We start from the raw sequence: 22367 nt of genomic DNA, 5'->3' as shown, positions 1-22367 counted from the left end.
AGGTATAAATTCTCTTATTTTTAATATATTGTTAGTAACTCCCATTTTTCACATATTGTTTATATGGCTTAGTTATTTAAAAACTACAAGACATTTGTAGATAAATGTATTATTGTGAAAATTAATAGTGGTAAAGAAAGGCATTAATAATAATTAATTAACATAATCATGTTAATGATTCCATAGTTAGTTAATTGAGGTTTCTTAAGGATAAATTTTTCTTAAAAAAGTTACAGTCTCACTTTGTTATTATAGTCTTGGGAGACATGTCATTTTTTTCTTCCTATTGTTACAGAATTTAATAATGTGGTTTCTGAAATCCCATACTTACCACCACTACCATCAAAATATATTTTGCTTTGATTTTGATTTGTTTGGTTACCTTTTTTCTTCCTCCCTGGAATAAAGGCAAGCCATTTGGTTTTGTTTGTTTGTTTGTTTGTTTTTTGTTTTTAAAAGATTTTATTTATTTGACAGAGAAAGATCTCAAGTAGGCAGAGAGACAGGCAGAGAGAGAGGAGGAAGCAGGCTCCCTGCTGAACAGAGAGCCCGAAGTGGGACTCAATCTCAGAACCCTGAGATCATGACCTGACCTGAAGGCAGAGGCTTAACCCACTGGGTCACCCAGTTCCAAGCCATTTGTTTTTTATATGTTAATCTTGTAAACAGTCACCTTGCTAAATATTAGTTTTAGTAGCTCATAATTGATTCTCTTTAGTTTCCTAGGTAGGTAATTGCATGTTCTACATGTAACAGTCACCTTATCTCTTCCTTCCTAATATTTTTGTCTGATTTCTTTTTCTTAACATACTTGTGGACTACAACATCTAGTTTTATATAAATAGCAATGCAGTAAGAGTATTCTTGATTGACAGCATCCTAATCTCATTGCTGATTTTAATTGGAAGACATAATATTTTCCCATTAAGCAGAGTAACTGCCATGGGTTTTAGTTCCTACCTTTCATTAAGTCAAGTCAAGTCTTGGTTTCTAGCTTACCAAGTGCCATATTTACAATTATAAGTGAATGTTAACATTTATCAAATTCTTTTCAGTTCAAAGTCAGGTGTTATATAATTTTATTCCATAATGAATTACATATATAATTCACATTTTTAAATTTTCTTGCATTTCACAAATACTTTTTAGTCATGATGTAGTCATTAAACTATAGGATTCATTTGTATATTTTCTGGAATTTGGTCAGTTTTTGCATATGTTTCAAAAAATTTTTTTAAAGATTTTATTTATTTATTTCACAGAGAGAGAGATCACATGTAGGCAGAGAGGCAGGCAGAGAGTGGGGCGGGGGAAGCAGGCTCCCCACCGATCAGAGAGCCCGCTGCAGGTCTTGATTCCAGGACGCTGAGATCATGACCTGAGCTGAAAGCAGAGGCTTAACCCACTGAGCCACCCAGGCGTCCCATGTTTTAAATGTTTTTAAAAGACTGTGTTGAATATTTTTCAAATTTCTATGTAGTTTTTTTCTTCTTATGCTGATTCCGAAGAAAACTTTGCTGAAGTCTCCCACCAACATTATGTATTTGTTCATGTATTTCCCCTTGTTATACCATCCTAGACAAATATGCTTTGCATATTTGAAGGTATGTTTTAAGTACAAAAGGTTTATGGATATTGTATCTTCTCAATATATTATTTTTTCTGTAATATAAACTTCTAGTCTCTTTTTAAAGATATCTTACATTTTTTGTTTTTAAAGATTTTATTTATTTATTTGATAGAGAGAGACAGCAACAGATGGAACCCAAGCCGGGAGAGAGGAAGAGGGAGAAGCAGGCTTTCTAGTGAGCAAGCAGCCCCACTTATAGCTTGATCCCAGGATCTTGGGATCATGACCTGAGCTGAAGGCAGACACCCAACAACTGAGCCACCCAGGCACCACGAACTTCCAGTCTCTTTTAATGCATTTGCTTTAAATTTATGTTGAATGAAGAAGTGCCAGAGTGACTCAGTTGGTTAAGCATTTGCCTTTGGCTCAGGTCATGATCTCAGGGTCCTGGGATTGAGCCCCGCGTGTGGCTCTCTGTTCAGAGGGAGTCTGTTTGTCCCTCTCCCTCTGCCTCTCTTCCCCCACTTACATGCACGTGCTCTCATTCTCTCTCTCTCTATCAAATAAATAAAATCTTTTAAATATTTATGTTGTATGAGATTAATATTGCTACATTGACTTTTTAAGTTATAAAAGTATATACTTTTCTATTTATGTGTTTATAATTTCTCCATACCATTTTGTTTTAGGTTTTCTCCTATAAACAGCAAATAATAGCCATTTGCTATTATAAAAGTCTCTCTTTTTCTAAAAAGTGAAGTTGAATAATTAACATTCATGCTAACTACTGTTATGTTTGGGTTTAATTTTTTCATCTTTTCTTTTTTTGGTATTTTTGCTTTCTAGATTTTTTTTTTTTTTTTGCTTTTTCTTCTTTCATTTTTCTGCCTTTTTTTCCCCTCTCTTGATTTGTAAGTTCCTCAACTCATTATGTTTCTACATTACCTACCCTTAAATATTTTAACTTGTTTTCAAATAATTTTACACTTACGGAAAAGTTGTAGTAATTGTGCAAAGAACTCTCATGAACTCTTCACCCAGATTCTGATAATTTAAAACAACATTTTTTTGTTTTTAAACTACATTAGTCACACATACACAGACTTTTGGCTGAAGTACTTGAGAGTAAGTGCTCCATTACCCCTTAACATTTTAGTGAGTACTTCTTCAAACAAGGATACTCTCCTGCATAACACATTATAACCCTCAGTATCAGGAAATCAACATTGATAAAATATCACCATTAAAATATATTGCTGTTTCAATAATGTCCTCTACTTTTTTAATTTCAGTTCTGAATCCAATCTAAATTATATTTAGGCATCATGAATCTACAGTCTCTTTCAATATGGAAGGATCTCTTATTCTTTTCTTAGAAATTTCATGACATTTATATATTTCTTTAAAGTATAGGCCAGTTTCTTTGTATGATGTCCCTTAATTTGGATTTTTTTGATGTTTCTTCTATATTAGAATTAGACTATGCCTTTGTTTAGAGAGATACTTTGTAAATATCATGTTTTTTCATCAAAATTTTACCTACCATTTTTAGCATCCATTGCTGATATTTGCCTGAAATACTTGTTATGATGATTATCAAAGGGGTTTATCAATTCCATTTTTTCCAGATATATTACTTTGCATCCTGTTTTAAGATAGAGTATTCTGTTTTCCCCCAGCATTGCTATTTTTTATATTAAAAATATAATATGGAATGTCATTTTATCCAGCGAGTTATAATCCGTTAGTATTATTTTTTATGTTAATACTTAGATTATCTGAGATGTGGCCCTTCTAGATTGCTTTTGTGTTCTTTTATCTGTCCCCTTCATTCTTTGAGCAGTTCTTACTTTCTGACACAGCCATTTCAACAAGACTCCCTAATTCTTTTTAATGAGGAGAGGTATTTAGAAGCTAAGATTTGGATGCTCAGTGTGTTCATTTTTACTGAGGGGTCATGGCTTTTAGGAAAGATGTAGGGAATATGTATATCCACATATACTTCTATACTTATTTCTATATTTTTCTTTATATGTAAAAAACCATGTTTTCATATTAATATTCCCAATACCAAACCAGCATCACAGAACTTATTCTAGTCCTCTCCTTTTTCATATTTATAACTTTCTTCTTTGACAACGAGGAATATTGTTCCCTGTACTCCCATTATATTTATTTATTCACTCAAACTCCCCGTATGCAGCCAAAATCCTGACCATGCAGTTGCTTCGTTGGTTCCAGCCATGTTGAATATATCAATACAGTTGGCTCACTCCTCTGCCTCTGCCAGAGAAGAGAAAAGGAGAAAGGGACTTTCAGATTTTTAATAAACATATTTGAGCTTGTATTTTTCTATCTTTTCTAATCATTATGCATATTCTCTTTAAATAAGTCAAGAACGGTAGCATACTTTTGCTTTCATCTGTGCCTCCAACCCTGACTTCCCATGTTGATGTCATCTGTAATTTTTTTCCAGATTATTAATAATAAACTTTAAAAACCTACTTATGTAGACTAAGTAATGAATTTTCTTTGTTTCCTTTTTAAAAAATATGTGATTTTTTAAAACAGATTTATTTATTTATTTTAGAGAGAGAAAAGGCGTGAGCAGGAAGGGCAGAGGGAGAGAGAATTTTAAGCAGAAAGTGCAGAGTCTGACATCGGACTCTGTCTCTCAGCCCTGAGATCATGATCTTAGCTAAAACCAAGAGTCAGACACTTAACTGCATTACCCAGTTGCCCCTAGACTTGATAATAGATTTTTTTTTAAGTTTTTGTTCATTATTGCTGTTTAGTCCTGAATCCTTCTTCTTCCTTAGACAAACCATAAGTGAGTCTTAATCTCACAAAACAAACTGAGGGTTGCAGGGGGGAGGCGGGTTGGGAGAAGATGGGTGGGGTTATGGACATTGGGGAGGATATGTGCTATGGTGAGTGCTGTGAAGTGTGTAAACCTGGCAATTCACATACCTGTACCCCGGGGGTTAAAAATATATGTTTATAAAAAGTAAAAAAATTTTTAAAAAAAGTAAAAAAAAAAAAAAAGAATTACATATTTTAATAATAATTCAGAATATTTGTCAGTCTATAACTGGTAACGGTCTATTTTATTTTCATAGCCTAGTATAATTTGTCTGATCATAGATTCATAATCATTATTAAGGCTCGTTCCAGATATAAGATTGACTTATCACAAAAATTAATGAAAAAATAATAGTAAAAATCAACCAGAAAATTTAACAAAATGTAAGATGCTAATTATCATCAGCAGCAAAAACTATAAGGTACTTTATATTTAAACAGCAGTCCTGAGATTTCTGTGGGGAATAACTAAAGCTATATTAAAGGATGCTAAAAACTCACAGAATGCAAAGGTAAGGTAGTCCATATTCTTGGATGGGACAACTTGACATGTAAAAATATTAATATTTATACCAATAATTAATAAATTCATTGGAAGCCTTATCAAAGCTCTAGTAGAAATGTTTTAGTAATACATTCTGTGAGTATTATACTTGTTTAGAACAAAGTAAACCAACAAACTAGAAAAAAGAGAGCTCTTAGATCTCAGCGTTTGTGTTTTTTGTTTGTTTGTTTGTTTGTTTTTAAAGATTTTATTTATTTATTTGAGAGAGAGAGAAAGAGAGAGCATGAATAGGGAAGGGGCAGAGGGAGAGGTAGAAGCAGGCTCCCCACTGAGCAGGGAGCCCAACTTGGGGTTCCATCCCAGGACTCCCAAGATCATAGAGCTGAAGGCAAAACTTAACTGACTGAGTCACCCAGGCACTCCTACTCTTTGTTTCGTAAATATACATATAGTCTTTGCCACATTTTCATTATGCTAGCTATGTAAAAGTGGATTATGAATATTGTACTTTATTTCTAGCATTTCAAATTGTTTATATGTTATGAGAATAATTTATTCTTTAGAATTCCAGAAAGCCTAATCTATAAATTTATCAATGTATAAAGTCATACTTGAATATTATGCCTTGATAATTTATAAAAATTTCTTATCAGAGCATTATCTACTTCTTTTATGAATCAGTTTTGGTAATTTATATTTTCCCAGAAAATTAACCTTCTAATTGATTTTTAATTCAAAAGAAATATGTGATTTTGCAGATAGTATTCTTTTACAATTTAAACTTATTCCTGATTTTTCTGTTCCCTATATTCTTTAAATTTATTTTATTTTTTTTATTTTACTATTTTTGTAAGAAACTTTTATGTTTTACATTATTTTTTTGTTCTGTGCTATTTAATACCTGTTCCTCTTTAACTTTTTAGTCACTTATTTTTTCTTTTCTTTTTTACTAAAAAGACTTAAATGTATATGGTCAGTGTATCTTTGTCTAAATTAGCTGATTTATATATAACCTTTTAAATTTGTATTATGTATAGCCCATCACTAAAGCTTTGGTTTCTTTTTCAGCTTATGGCTCAATAATGTGTTTTCTTTTTGTTTTAATATTCAGATAGTTTAATATTTCTTATTTTGTTGGTACTTTGAAATATGGAAGGGACATATGCTAGTGTTCATTAATCAGGTTACTGTTCACTTTTAGAATATATTTTTCCCTCTCAGTATTTAATATTATGATATTTGCATGAAATCTGATGGTTGTATTTATAAGAAATAGTCAAGCACCACTGTGATCTACTACTATTTTTGGTTATTAACAATGCCTCTTTATAATACAGTGCCTCGTGTTTTTAAGTGTGTTAGATCCACCTCTCCATCATCTGGAGAATGGCCTTGAGCAGTTTTTTTTTTTTTTTTTTTTTTAAGATTTTATTTATTTACTTGAGAGAGAGACAGTGAGAGAGAGCATGAATGAGGAGAAGGTCAGAGAGAGAAGCAGACTCCCCATGGAGCTGGGAGCCCGATGCGGGACTCGATCCCGGGACTCCAGGATCATGACCTGAGCCGAAGGCAGTCGTCCAACCAACTGAGCCACCCAGGCGTCCCCCTTGAGCAGTTTTTGAGGAATATAGTTAGGTGGCAGGTATCTGAACTCTGTGTTCTTGGCAATGTATTTCTATCGTTCTTATAATATGTTTGGCAGTGTCTTTCTGTTCCTTCTTGGCTTATAGTCATACATTTTTCTCAAAATTCTATAGCTAATGCTCCATTTTGTCCTGGAAAGTTCATGTTAAAGAGAAAAAAAACAAAACAAAAACAAACAAAAAAACAACAGAGGACAACTTGATTATTTTTTCCTTTTAGAGATAATGTGTTTTTTGTTTGTTTTGTTTTCTGCCGGAATGGATGTATGAATTTCTTCCTACTATGTAATTCCAAGAAAGTAGATCCGGCAGACCTTTTCATTCTCTTTTGCCTAGGATGTGTATGTATGGGAGGATGAAGTGCTATTTCCTAGCCTCAGGGGTCCAAGAGGAATCTTTGGTAGCACCCTTGGTCCCCTTGAACAAACATTCTTCCCATTTTCTGCATTCCCTGGAGGGAGTTACTTGTTTGATTTGTGAGTTTGGCAAATGATGGTCAGATCCTTCTGAACATTTCTCTCTCTTTCTCTTTCTTAGTGCTTCCCTGCCTGCACGGAGGATACGAGTCCAGTGTTCTCTGACCCCTGTGGTAAGTGCAAACCCTTATGATGGAGACCTGCAGTCACACAGCCATCCTAGTAGATCTGTCTGATTCAGGATTAACCCATTGGGAATGCTGTTGTGGGCTAAGCTTTAAGCTGGGTCCTCAAATCAGCCTTATTAACCAACTGATAGTTTCATTTCTCATTACCTAATTCTTCTCTCTTCTTTGTCATCATTTGGGATTGCTCCCATCCAAATCTCAAATATTTGGTATTGGTAATTTGTTTATTTGGCATCTTTCAATCCCCAGGTTTATCTTTCTTCAGAAATTTTTTTTTTCCTCCTCCTTGTTTTCTCCTTTATTTGCTCTCTATTTCTCTTAAATTTAGAAATTCCAATTTCTGCTTTGGGGTGTGTATGTGTGTTATATCTGCTTTTTATATTCCTTACCTAGCAGAAGGTAACTGTAACAACAACAACAACCCCCCACCATATGGGCAGTACTCAAGCCCAATTCTATGATGTTCCCATTTAGGCTATTGAATTTCTGATTTGACAAAGTAAAACTATAGCTAACTATTAACTTTCTCTGTATCCCTTCATCTGGAACCTAAAAGGCAGAGTTAAACATGGAATCACATTTTTCAGACAAAACATACCCAATATCTAAATATTAACATAGAGACACCCCCACTCTAATGCAAGCAAGTAGAAAAAAAAACCAAAAACATCTCTTGGCATGTGAAAATATGCTAATATCTTGCAAAGTAGATCAATATGTAGGGTTAAAATATATGTCATCATTTAAACAGAGCAGTTGCAAAATGATTTGGAAGCTATGCTAAACTGTCATGGAGCCAGCCATGACAGTTCTTTCATTCTTGGGTAGGCACAGAAGATAAAGCCTTGTCATGTGATCCCTGCTCATGGTGGTCTCTAGTTATCCTCACCCAATCACATTAGAAGGTGTTTATGAATTTCTGCTGGGATCTCTTCTACTCCTTTTTTCGATGCTCCTTAGTGGTTATGGGTTGAGTTGACCCTTCTTCATTCTAGTAATGTCTGCAGTAGCAGACCACTCGGGGATTCTGATGTATGATGTTCCCATGGGCAGTTTCCAATGCTAATATAGGCTCTGTATTATATATATGTGTATTCATTTCAATGACAATTTTGAAAAGAGGGCTGTTTATCATTTTTAAGGTACTATTTTGTCTGCAAGTCTGTTCACTTAAGTAAGTTACATTGACCTGTGCCTCTGCTTCCCTGTCTGTAAAGTAGGAGTAATCTTAATTACTTCCCAGAGGCATGAAGATAAACTTAGTTCATAGATGTCAAAAAGATTTGGAAGTGTATGGTAGAAACTGTGATTGAGCTTTTGAGTCGTCATAGATATTGCACCAGGAAAAAAAAAACAAACTACAAGTTCAGGGCTGAAATCTTCAGCTGCTCTCTCTGAATAACGGATTCATTCTCTACATTAAAAATAGCCATTGGATATAATAATTTTGTTTAGTGACATGCTCAGAGGTAACCAGGACAGAGTAGATACACTTACTTGTAGCAGACCATGTGGTCAATCAGAATAAGACAAATAAAGTGTGTGGTTTCATTTTATTATACATCTGTTCTTTCATCTCTATTTACTTTGAAAAAACTGCTTCTTCAGTAAAACGACCCTATGATGAGTTTACTATATTTCCACAGTATTATGTTGCAAATATTTCTTTACTGCTGGAGTTTTAGTAAGCAGAGGTAAAAAGCAATGTTTCAAAGTTACTGTTTGAATCTCTTTTTCTTTTGCTCTCTGGAAATATGGGTGGGAGCGGATCAGAACTTAAGGAACTCAAGATAGTATTTTGGGGTAATTAACTTGTTTTATGTATTTTTGTTACCCGTTTAAAAAAGTGAAATAACTCACATTAGAGAAACTCTTTTCTTTTTAACACCTGAGAAGGGGTAGTATGTAGATTATTATTGCAGACTTTGGATCATTTGTTTGGGCTTAAATTGTATACCACCATTAGTTAACCATTTTAAGCCTCAGTTTCCTAAATAGAATGGAGATTACCTTTTACTGAGTTGGTAGTTTTCTATATGTGTACATGTATTCTAGGGAAGCATGGAGGCAGAATCTTATTTGGATTACAGAGATATAAATGACTCCTTTGTTAGGGCTAATGTTTTCTTTCTCCTTGGTGGGCTACTTGTACATGTCAGAGAGTTTTAAGCACAGAGAATATGTGTAGAACAAAGTTAACAATAAATAATACTTTTCTTTAATTTGCTTTTTAAAAAACTACACTGTACCAGAGGTGAAGGCAGTAGGTAAAAATACCAGCTTGGTGAGTATACAGAAGGGTTTAACCAGTGTGTTGAAGGCAAGGGATAACAAACGATCTCATTATAAAGCATGCGATTAACATGGAATTTTCCGTTAAACTGGAACTTGTAATTCTTACTAGATAGATAATGGCAATGAGAACTCCTAAATTTAAGTATTGAACAAACATTTGCTCCTACATGTGATACCGGTGTGCTACTACTGAACAATTATGCCCACGAAAATAATGAAATACTTGATGATAATATGGCCATACATATAAGCAAAGACTGATTTCTTCAGAGAAATAACGTATGTGGGATAAAATAATGCCAATTTCAATTATTTAGGCTCTTACTAATCTTTATAGTGTAAATCTTATGGTACTTTATTTAGGTGATGCATTTCAAATGCCACTGCAGTTTTAATTACATCAATATGGAGACCCTTAATTAAACTCACAAGAAAAATAATCATTTGCATTAACCGTAATATCTGGTGTTATCAAGTACTTGGCATGCCAATTAATAGAACATGATGCCTGATTATCTAAAGGTGATAATAAATCACTTAGTGTGGACAGTTATGCTCATTCCCAGTTTAAGACCATATATTGTAGAACCATAGTTCAGGATGCTATTCAAGCATGACTTCTATATTTACTATGGTAATTCTACTAAAATACTTTTTCTGAAGTTAAAGATTATTCTTTAAGAAACAGGGCCTAATGGGTGGTATCTGTCAAGGCCACTGTGGGAAACCAGACCCTGTGCAATTTGGTTCTTCTCTTTGGAGTACCACCAACTCCACATCATTTCCCCTGACCCCATTGGCCTTGCTTATTCATTTTGAACTCTAAGTGTTATGCCCCAACTTCCAGAAAGTTTACTTGACTCCTTAGACTAAGTTAGGTATCCGATTAAGTACTCACATAGCAACCAGTACCTTCTCCAATGAAAATATTCATTACATGATGTTTATATTACTTGGATTATTCTCTTCACCCTTCTCAACTCCCAAGACTAGACAGTGAGCTTTGGAAGGCAGGGGTCAGGTCTGCTACATCCCTCTGCATCTCTGAAACCTCTGTTCGAGGGGCCAGTCCCTATCAGATGTCCAAAAATGATTTTTGAATGATTAAGTAAATGAATGAACAAATGCTTATGCAATTAAAAGTTAATTTTTTAAAACCTACAGGTTTGTGTTCAACATCGGTGAATTAACAAAACAATCAAATAAAACTATAAGAAACAGTAAAAATATGTATATTTTGTAACTGTGAAAGAATATGTCTATTCAAATTTCTCATTCTCTTAATCCAATAGAAAGAACTTAAAAACTGTGAATGGAGCTAATTTCTACATGTAAACTTAAGGCTGAAGAAAAGTACTCATCTTAAGTCAGCAAAGTATCTCATGCAGTTATATGGTCTCCTTCGTGTATAGCCTTCCAACAGATTTATAAATGAATTCTGCTCATCATAATTTTTCCTCTAGCTCTTTGAAAAAGGTATTAGACTTGTATTTGATTATTCCAATGGGACACACAATTCTCTTGTTTCCTAGAATCTATAAATAAAGAGGAGAATCATAATTTAACCTCAGGTGAGGACATTGTTGTTAAGCAAGTGTATATATGCATTGAACATTTATTTATAGTAAATAGTGGACATACTAAGCTGGGTTTTTACCTTAGATATAGGGGAGATACCTCATCTGCTATCTCATGAGGAAGTGTGATATGGTAGAAAGAACCTGCTTGTTTTTCTGGATCTCAGATTCCTTATCTATATAGCGGGAGTATTGTCTGGAGCTTCAATGAGATATTATGTGAAAGTGCCTGAGAATGGTAACAGTATTTTTCTTTCTTTCTTCTGCTCTTTCTTCATTTAACCAAGAGGGAAACAAGAGGAACTTTCCTACTTCTCTGGTTTGCTAATACAGGGAAGTTTGTGGCAATCTTTGAAAAACAGATTAGTAGTAGACTAATAATAGCAGTAGGCAATTTTCATTAAAGTTACATGGTACGTTAGGCTTTGTAAGATGTGTTTTTTATTTATCTTTTTTACTCCTCACAATGATGTACTGAAGAAGGTATTACATTATGCAGTAACCTGTGTTAACTCTAAAGTCAAACCACCTTGGTTTACATCGAGATTCTCCTGCTTCCTCACTATTGACCTTGGCGCCTCCCTCTCCTCATTGTGCTCTAATTCCCCATCCGTACAATGTCTGCCTTATAAAGCTGTTGTGAAGACTAATGCAACAATCGTGCGGAACATCATGCAGTTATCAAATACCTGTCTATTATCTTACTTAGTGCTTGCTCAATAAAATGCTTAATGCTTGGTCAATGAAAAAATTTAAGGTCAGAGAGTTTAGATGACTTTAAAGAGTTAAAATAGATAGTATGAATCAAACATATGGTTTAGATTGTGGTCTTCTGATTCCAACTGGTATAATATTGCCATTATAGCTATCTTGTTATCTGGGAATCTCCACATGAATTCCATGAATTCTGTGTAATGTCAAAATGGTCACTGTATGCCATATGTCGATTGCCATTATTCTCGTTTGAAAACCTGATTAGGTACCCTGATGAGGCATGGAGAATCAAGAGTGAGCACTTAGTCTGGTCTGGTCCATTGGTTTGCACCAGTAAGGGCTTAGGAAATGTGTATTGGATGAACAAATACACTGGGAATTTGTTTATCATTAGATTTGTAGGATAAAATTTCTGTTGCCATGTACTATATCTTTTTTTTTAAAAAGAAGAGGCAATTATTTCTCCTTTTGATTACGTGAATTAGCATGAAAGAGCCTCAGGAGCCATTAACTCAGTGTGGTACAGTATAATAATTCACCATTGTGATAGTATTTTTGTTTGTTAAGGTGGTTATTTTAGGGGGAAAAGATTTTGTATAAAGGGTGAAGTGAAATAATTGAGTTCACTTTAGTTGAGGACCACTAACCTTTTAGAGAAAAGGTTTTCCAGAAATTCATCACTGTGTCTTAAAAGCTCTCATTGAAGAAAAGGCACAGACCTGATCTTTGTTGATAATCCTTTATACCTAAAATGGATTATCCCTGTCTGTCTATGCAGCGTTTAATTTACAAATTTAAGTTCTTGTTGGCCTTATTTCATACAGTATATGTTTAATATCTTGGGTTTATCCTTTAAGCCACATTAAGAATTTTGGTTCTACCCTCAAACAAATGTTGAGTCACCCCGATGGGGAAAATTATGAAAAAGGCAAAAAACTGAGAAGAAATGAGAAATGAAGGAGGTTGCAGTATGGTTACTGTGGAGCATATTTGGGAAGTACCCACAAATTCTCACTGGACTGAATCAAACTTATTTCAGTACCACGGAGTATTGTGGTTTTGGACCCAGGAAATAGAACTCAAATATTCTGCAAGTTTTTTTTTTTAAGATTTTATTTATTTATTTGAGAGAGAGAGTGAATGAAAGAGAGAATGGTGAGGGAGGAGCAGAGGGAGAGGGAGAAGCCGGCTCCCTGCTGAGCCAGGAGCTGACGGGGGGGGGGGGGGGGGGGGGTGCTTGATGGCTTGATCCTGGGATTCAAGGATCAGGACCAACTGAGGTGTTGCTATATTGCAAGTTTTAGCATCAGAAAGGTATTGAGCAACTAAACTGTTAGGACGGATGCTAAGAAAAAGAGGGCTTAGCAAGAAATGGGTCAGTGAGGACAGAAAAAAGAAGACAGATTTGAGAAATATTGGGATTTGAAACAGGATTTTGAATGAATTTGAGACTATAGAGAAAGAACTATGGATGACTACCTGTTTTTTTGCTTGGGAAGGTAGGTGGTTGGAAACTTTACCTAGATGAGGAATCTTGAGAAGAAAGAGCTCTTGAAGTTGAGGTAGTACATTATTTTTGGACATGTTATATTTAAGATAATTATAGGACATTTATTAATTTAGTGTTTGTAATATGCAAGGTGCTGGGCTAAAAGTCTGTGAGAATAAAGGAAAGACAATATTTTTTCTTTTTTAAAAAATTTTATTTTTTAGCATTCCAAGATTCATTGTTTATGCACCACACCCAGTGCTCCATGCAATATGTGCCCTCCTTAATACCCACCACCAGGATCATCCAACCCCCATCCCCCTCCCTTCCAAAACCCTCAGGTTGTTTATCAGAGTCCACAGTCTCTCATGCTTCATCTCCCCCTCCGATTTCCCCCAGCTCACTTCTCCTCTCCTTCTCCCAATGTCCTCCATGTTATTCCTTATGCTCCACAATATGAAACCATATAACTGACTCTCTCTGCTTGTCTTATTCCACTCAGCATAGTCTCCTCCAGTCCCGCCCATATACAAAAGCTGGGTATTCATCCTTTCTGATGGAGGCATAATACTCCATTGTATCTATGGACCATATCTTCTTTATCCATTCGTCTGTTGAAAGGCATCTTGGTTCTTTCCACAGTTTGGCGACTGTGGCCATTGCTGCTATGAACACTGGGTACAGGTGGCCCTTCTTTTTACTACGTCTGTATCTTTGGGGGTAAATACCCAGTAGTGCAATTGCAGGCTCATAGGGTAGCTCTATTTTTTTTTTTTTAAGATTTTATTTATTTATTTGAGAGACAGAGATCACAAGTAGGCAGAGAGGCAGCCAGAGAGAGAGGAAAGCAGGCTCCCTTCTGAGCAGAGAGCCTGATGTGGGGCTCGATCCCAGGACCCTGAGATCATGACCTCAGCCAAAGACAGAGGCTTTTTAACCCACTGGCCACCCAGGCGCCCCAACTCTATTTTTAATTTCTTGAGGAATCTCCACACTGTTTTCCAAAGTGGCTGCACCAACTTGCATTCCCACCAACAGTGTAAGAGGGTTCCCCTTTCTCTACATCCTCTCCAACACTTGTTGTTTACGGTCTTGTTAATTTTGGCCATTCTAATTGGTGTAAGGTGATATCTCAATGTGGTTTTGGTTTTGATTCGAATCTCCCTGATGACTAATGATGATGAACATTTTTTTCATGTGTCTGTTAGCCATTTGTATGTCCTCTGTGGAGAATTGTCTGTCTTCTGCCCATTTCTTTGATGTGATTATCTGTTTTTTTGACTGTTGAGGATTCTTTTTAGATCTTAGATATCAGCCCTTTGTCTGTTGTGTCATTTGCAAATATCCCATTCTGTGGGTTGCTTCTTTGTTTTGTTGGCTGTTTCCTTTGCTGTGAAGAAGCTTTTGATTTTGATGAAGTCCCAAAAGTTCATTTTCGATTTTGTTTCCTTTGCCTTTGGAGACATGTCTTGAAAGAAATTGCTGTGGCTGATGTCGAAGAGGTTATTGTCCATGTTCTCCTCTAGGATTTTGATAGATTCCTGCTGAATGTTAATCTTTAAAGAATTCCTACAGAATATTAATCTTTAAAGAATTTTTATTATATGAAGGGATAAAAGACATAACTCCAACCATCTATAATATGTAGTAGATTATTCTAAGAGCCACTGCAAGAGAGAGCAAGTCAAGTCCAGAGGTTTCTATGATCTGTAAAATGAGTATAGTATCTGTATGCTTCTAGTTAAGTTTGATTTGACATCTTGTTTGTAACCTCACTATTGGTGATGAAAATTTTGTTAAACTAATAGAGCTTTTATACATATTGACAACTTAAGGTAACAGAAAATAAGTATGTATCAATTTATAACTCATATTTATATAATAGTATGTACTTATGTACCTATACAAATATATAGACTATACATATATTTCTATATATATTCTTAATGTAGAAAAATATGCTCTTCTTGGAACAGAACCTCTACTCTGTTTTGTAAATTTCAACTATCTCCTTGCATTTATTTTTAATTGAATCTTACTCTATTTACTGAAACCATAGTAATAAATAAGATGTATTTTAGCAATTTAAAGTTGAATATTATCATCTAAATTTGCTAATAAAATTTTATTTTTATTAGGCACTTAACATATTATTTTTATGCATAAAAATTTTTCCAAAATATTTCTAAAGACTGATAATAATCATTTGTATATAAAAATCATAAATTTATACACTAATTATTACTGTCAGTAGCCCAATAATTTAAATTATTTTCATTAGACCCAGTATGTTTAGTAGTACACTAAGCCATATTTCTTGATTTGTTATATTGGAAAGAAAAGTAATTTATATTTTATATTATTAATCCATTTTAATGGACATATAATTTCTGTGGGCTTTTCTTTTCTTTGTAAAGCCATACTTTCTATGTAACCCATTTAAAAAGATTTGTCTAGCTTAGAGTTGAAAGCTGCTTAAATTTGTTTTTGTATTTCAAGCTTTCTATATAAATGTATGTGCTACTAATTTTGAAAGAAGAACAAAGACCCTGTGAATTATATTGTAGATGTTAATGACATTGTTAAAATAATGACAGATTGCTTTAATGGTGGATATGCACTTAATTGGAGGAAGCCTAACAAAATGTGCTATTTCATAGTCCTTAAAAGAGTTAGTCAAGAGCCATCACCCACTTACAGTCATGTCTTAACCCAAATAAAAAAGCATGTGCAGTATCAAAACAGATAAAAAAAATTCCAAGAGGTATGTATTCATGCACTGTACACTCATTTGTTCAGACACCATTAAATAGTGTTTGTTAACCTTTAATTCAGATGTCTGCAATAAGATAACATAATGTAAAACACAAGTCAATGGAGGGTCGTAAAACTGTTTCTTGCTACAGTTTTTATTAGCCTGGTATTCAGTGCAGTTACACCCTGAAGCAAGGCTTGTATCTATGTATCGTATCAATATATTATAATACAATTTTAACCTATTAAATATGTGACAAGTATTATGTTTATTGCTAGGATCTATGAAAATATAGACATTGTTGTTGATAAATATCACCATATCCTACTCTATATCATGGGCTTCCCCTTGCAATTCAGAGGACCCATGGGGACTCTCGGCTGCACCCTCCAACTTTTGTTGCTGTAAAACCCAGAGTGGTTTAGCTACCCAGGGGATTTTTCATTTAAGTTTTATGTTAGCTATTGTATTTTTAAAGGCTATGCATATACATGCATATATATATATTTTGGTTAGATAAAAGGTAAGAATATCCTACTAAAACTGCTAGAAGTCTGTGGAGGCTTTTAATTATGTTCTTTTAACATTCTGTATATTCTAATTTTTCTACAAGGAACATGAATTCTTGCATAGCAAAATAATTTTAAATAAAACTGGTTATTGTTGCATAGAAAAATGTGGTGGTGAAACCAGTGCTAATCCCTTGTTTATACCCCCAAACTATCCCCTTACATTAGGAAATCTCAATATTACCCTAGGGAAGAACTTTCATTGAAGTTTAACATTCATTTGACCACCAGGGAAGCCAAGCATGTCATTTGCTCAACATCAATGGATATTACTTTTTTTTTTTTTTTAACTTTTTTATGTCCCTCTAAATACAAAAGTTTAGAATGAGGACAGGCTCATAAGTAGTAGCCATCAATGATATCCACACTGCCCCATCAACACTGTGCATGGATGGGACCAATGCTCAAACTTTGGATAGAGTCAGAAAATGGAGCTCACTTGTTTTCTGTTAGACTCACATTTTTCCTGGCTAAGGGATGTGTGTGTGTGTGTGTGTGTGTGTGTGTGTGTTTGAAAAGTTTGCCTGGATTGGGAATAAAGTAAAATAGTTAGAAGACTTTGAAATACAACCTTCACACTAAATGACCTACTCATATACAACTACAAATCAGTTTTTCTTTGTGATCCTAAGAATATGGTTGACAAATGTGACAATTGCTTTTAAATCCATTTAGGTAAGGGGCAAAGAATCTTGGGTGAATTTCCTTATATGTCCTTTCTGCCTTTCCATTCATATTTGCACACATACACAAGCAAATTGTCAAATACACATTCACACACTCACACATACAGACACACACATTCAGATTTAAATTTTCAAATCCTCATGAATGAAATCTATTTACATAAGTTCTCTAAAATGACTAATCTGTTTGCAGCTCACAAGAAATAAAGTGTGTGGCTCATTGATACTTTCTCATTTCCTGCCAGTTTTCCAGAAGTCATTATTACCTCTGTATCTTTAAGGCACCTTTATTATTATAAGTGTAATTATAAGTCATTATTATACTCTGTGTCTTTAAGGCACCTTTTCAGTGTATTTCTTCAAGTGCAGTGTATTTCTTCATAACAGATTCAATGCAGTACAACTTCGTTTTGCTGTTTGATTGTTTTAACTTTCTTTATGAAAAAGAAATACAGATTCCCTATTCTTTCTCATGGGCTCACACATAAAACATGTATAATTATGTATCAATTTTACTTATTTTGTTTCAATGTATACAGGTTTCAAATTAAGAAGTCATTATGGTGATTCTCTCAAGCTCATTTTCCTCTTTTCCAAAGCTTGAAACTTCTTTCTATTTAGATATTAAGTTATTAGATCATATTTGGAACTCATAAATATCTAGGGCATATATGACAGTGTAAGTCACGTAATATCAAAATAGCTAACCAAACTCAAGGATTCACATTTAAATCTATTATTAACCCTTCTAATGGCTTCCAGTCACTCATAATTAGTTCTGTGAGATTGTTTACATTATTTATGCTGGTAAAGAGAGTCATTTCTTCCAATTAAATTGTCTGCTAACACTTTGACTATTTTATTAGAATAGTGGTCAAGTTATTGTGTCTTTAATTAAGAACACTACAATTTGGATTGGTTTAGTTTTGCTAATGGTGAGTAGTTTGTTAATGGAATTGGAAGTGAGGTTTCTTCTTCTTTTAAAAAACTATCTTCCTGCCCTGATATTGCATTCTAACTAACTTTGCCTAAATGTTTGAAAAATTTTAAGCCTGTTAAAATGTCTTGCTTGCTGAAATCACTTTATTCTAGTCACAATCTTTTCCGACTCTCAAACCACTGGACAGTATCTTTTCTTGAACCATCATGTAAATAGCCTGTTAGAAGATTAGATAAAGGTGAATTTTTTTTATCTGTTCTTTCCTGTTGTATAACAAATAGTCACTAATTTAGCAGGTTAAGAAAATATGCATTTATTATCTCACCGTCTATATGTCAGGAGTCTCATGGGCTGCAACCAAGAGATCAGCCAGGGTCAGACCCCTTCTAGAGTTTAGTGGTCTCTTTTAGGCACACATTATTTTTGGCAGAATTCTCTTCTTTGCTATAGAATTCAGGTTCCCCTTTTCTTGCTGGCTGCAACTAAGGGCCACTCTCAGGTCATAGTGGTCACTCCCAGTTCCTTGTCATATGACTCTCCTACATATCTCTCACAATATGGAAGCTACATTTCAATGCCAGCAGGGGAATCTCTCTAACGTCCCAGAAGGTCTAAGCTTGCTTTTAAAAGTCTTCACCTGATTAATCCAGGCCCACCCATACACTCTCCCTTTTGATTAATTTAGCCAACTGATCTGGGACTTTTTTTACTACTATAAAATCCCTTCCCTCTTGCCATATAAGGAAACTGAATCATGGGAATAACATGGGGGTGAAAATCCTGGGGCTGTCTTAAAATTCTGCATCCTAAAATGTGTATTTCAGATAGTTTAGGAAACTGAACATTGAGGAGAGAGGGTTAAAATCAATATAACCAAGGGATGCCCGGATGGCTCAGTCGGTTAAATGTCTGTCTTTGGCTCAGGTCATGATCCCAAGGTCTTGGTATGGAACCCTACGTCTGGTTCTCTGCTCAGTAGGGAGCCTGCTTCACCCTCCCCTCTCCACTCCTGCTCTCTCTCACTATCTCTATCTCTCTGTCTCTATTTCTGTCTCTCTCTATCTCAAATAAATAAATAAAATATTTAAGAAACACACACACACACACAATATAACCGATAGGCACCGTTTTCTGTCCTGCAGAAATTTTATTGCACTCTTTCTTTGTTCAGAACATAGAGGAAGGGCTGATTTCAAGAATCTTTTTCAATTTGAAGTATACTCAAAATGCTGCTGTTTCCTACCAGCATTGCATCTTAGAGTTTGCCTTTGTTGACAGTAATCCATATTTATAATTAAAAATAATAGCTAGGGCGCCTGGGTGGCTCAGTGGGTTAAGCCGCTGCCTTCGGCTCAGGTCATGATCTCAGGGTCCTGGGATCGAGTCCCGCATCGGGCTCTCTGCTCAGCAGGAAGCCTGCTTCCCTCTCTCTCTCTCTCTGCCTACCTCTCCATCTACTTGTGATTTCTCTCTGTCAAATAAATAAATAAAATCTTTAAAAAAAAATAATAGCTATATTGTTTTGAACATCTACTATGTATTAGGCATATAAATACTTTTTAATCCTAGAGTTTTTTTTTTTAATTTATAACTCTACAAATATATTGTTATTACTGCTTTACAGGTGAGAAAACCAAAGATCAATATTATACATTATTTTTTGAGCATCGCAAAGATTGAAGGGATAGAGGATATGAGGGTTAATTTTATGCATCAACTCTCCTGGGCCAAGGGATTCCCCAGTAACTGGTAAAACATGTATCTCTGGGTATGAGGATGTTCTTGGAAGAGATTAGCATTTTATCAAATAGGCTGAGTAAAGAAGGTCCACCCTCCCAAGTATGAGCTGGCATCATTCAATCCATTAGGGAACTGAATAGAACAAAAGGCAAAAGAAAGGGCAAATTCTCTCTCTCTTGTTCAGCTGGGACATCTTTTGCTGCCCTTGGATATTAGAGCTCCTGATTCTCAAGCCTTCAGTCTCTGAAGTACACCATCACTGCCATCTAGTCCCTTGGTTCTCAGACCTTTGGACTCAGACTGAATTAAACCACTGACTTTCCTAGTTTACTAACTTGCAAATGGCATATGTGGGACTTCTGAGCCTCAATAATTGCATGAGCCAATTCTCATAATAAATCTCCTTTTATATGTATCTATATATCCTATTGGTTCTGTTTCTGTGGAGAACCCTGACTAATACAGGGGACTTATATGAATTAAGTCTAATTCTAAAGTTTGTGGGTTTTTTTCCTTTTATTTACTATATTGAAAAATCACATGGATTAGGTAAAGTTGACACAGCCCATATGAAAGTCTACTGAGCCCCAAATGACTAATGTATAGTCAAATCTCACTCATAGAAATTTCTTGACAGCCTTGGGATTTGGTATTAAAAGGATTTAAATCTATAACCAGAAAGAAAGCCTGATGCTAAGGAGATGTGTGTGTTTCACTGCACCATTGATGTGGTAATAGATTATACTACTTCCAGAGATGTGGTGGAAGATTGATGGGAAAAGGGTTAAAATACCTGTATGCTTTATTGCAGTTTAATGTGATTTTCTCCATTGTTCCATGTGAACATAAAAAGCTCTAAATACTTCTAGAATATTCCCTAGGGTCAATCACTTTGTTAATGCACATTGAAGTTTGAGAATGTCTTTTTTCTAAAGAAAGTGAAGTTTACTAGGACATGTGAGTTACAGCACCACCCCCACCCTCCTCTCTTTTATCTATGTATTTATCTTAAAAGAGGTATAGTTAGGTGTCTTAGACATTGCTCATTTTACGGAAAAAAATCTTCCTTGTGAGAATCACCTTTTGTAGAAATCCTCTCTCCCAGAAGATTTGCACATACTCCTGGTTAATAATTACTGAATGCATTCCATACAATATTGCATGGAGGATTTGCAGGCAGCATACCCATGAGTGTACAAAGAGAGTTGTTACTAGAACCAGAAAGTGAACACTTCTTAGGACTTTTGTGGTAGCTTGTGGATTCCAGAAAGTCAACAAAGACTTGGGCCATAGTCCCTAAGGTACAATTTGACAAGTAAAGGATCTTCAGCTTTTCAACACATGAATTTAAGGGGCTGAGAATTTGGGACACCTGGGTGGCTCAGTTGGTTAAGCATCTGACTTTGGCTCAGGTTATGATCTTGGGGTCCTAGGATCTAGCCCTGCATCAGACTCCCTGTTCAGCTCTCCTTCTGGCCTTTCCCCTGCTCATGCTCACTCTCTCTCAAATAAATGGTTATCTCTCAAATAAATGGTTTTTTAAAAAGGGCTGAAAAATCTATAGGCAGTTGACAAAATGTACTGATGTACAAAACTTTTTAATACTTTGATTCACTGTCAAATACTAGTAAAAATGTATGGCATATTCCCCCTTTTTATGATTCTCTTCCTTTTGAATTCTTTCCTTAATTACCTCTTCCCTAAGTCATCCTGGTGCTTTTAGAGAAGACATTGAATAATACTGAGAAACAGAAATTTGGTAAAAAGCTAATTCATCAAGACTCTGTGGGACATGAAGTTCAGGATGGATGTGCCATTTATTATTTACACCAGATGGATGCTTTGATATAACTATATCCTACCAAGAAAGTGTTGCCTCTAGCTTGTAAAATCATCCCATGAAAGTATAACTCTTGTTAAGATTCCCTTGTTTTAGGGAATAAGTATAACACTTGTTTTATATAATATATATAACACTCTACTGGCAACACTTAACAACACTGGAAATAGAGGTATTGAGTAATTTTTGGAAGGATGTACTTTTGGTGACATTGTGACCCTAAAAGATGATGTTACTATTTGGCTGACTTCATAGCACGATCCAGAGAAATAGGTGCCATCCATAAAGCATTCTGCATACTTGCCCCACTTATTTCCCACAACTCTGTGAGAAAGATTTTTTTTTCCTCATGTTGGCTGAAATGAAAATTAACCTGCTTCATGAATATAGAAGCATCTCCAGGGCAAGGACAATGGATTATTAACCATGCTCTTCGGTACCTTACACTGGGCTGGTACATAGTAGGTTCTCAATAAATGCTGGATGTTATTTGTTCTTAAACCTGGATGGGCAGAGCTAGAACTGAAACCCAGCTCTGTCTGAACTCAAAGGTAAATCAGTTATTACATGTGACTAAA

Source organism: Mustela lutreola, chromosome 7, assembly GCF_030435805.1.
Source record: "Mustela lutreola isolate mMusLut2 chromosome 7, mMusLut2.pri, whole genome shotgun sequence".
NCBI classification, from domain to species: domain Eukaryota; kingdom Metazoa; phylum Chordata; class Mammalia; order Carnivora; family Mustelidae; genus Mustela; species Mustela lutreola.
Note: the sequence above shows the minus strand (reverse complement) of the source record.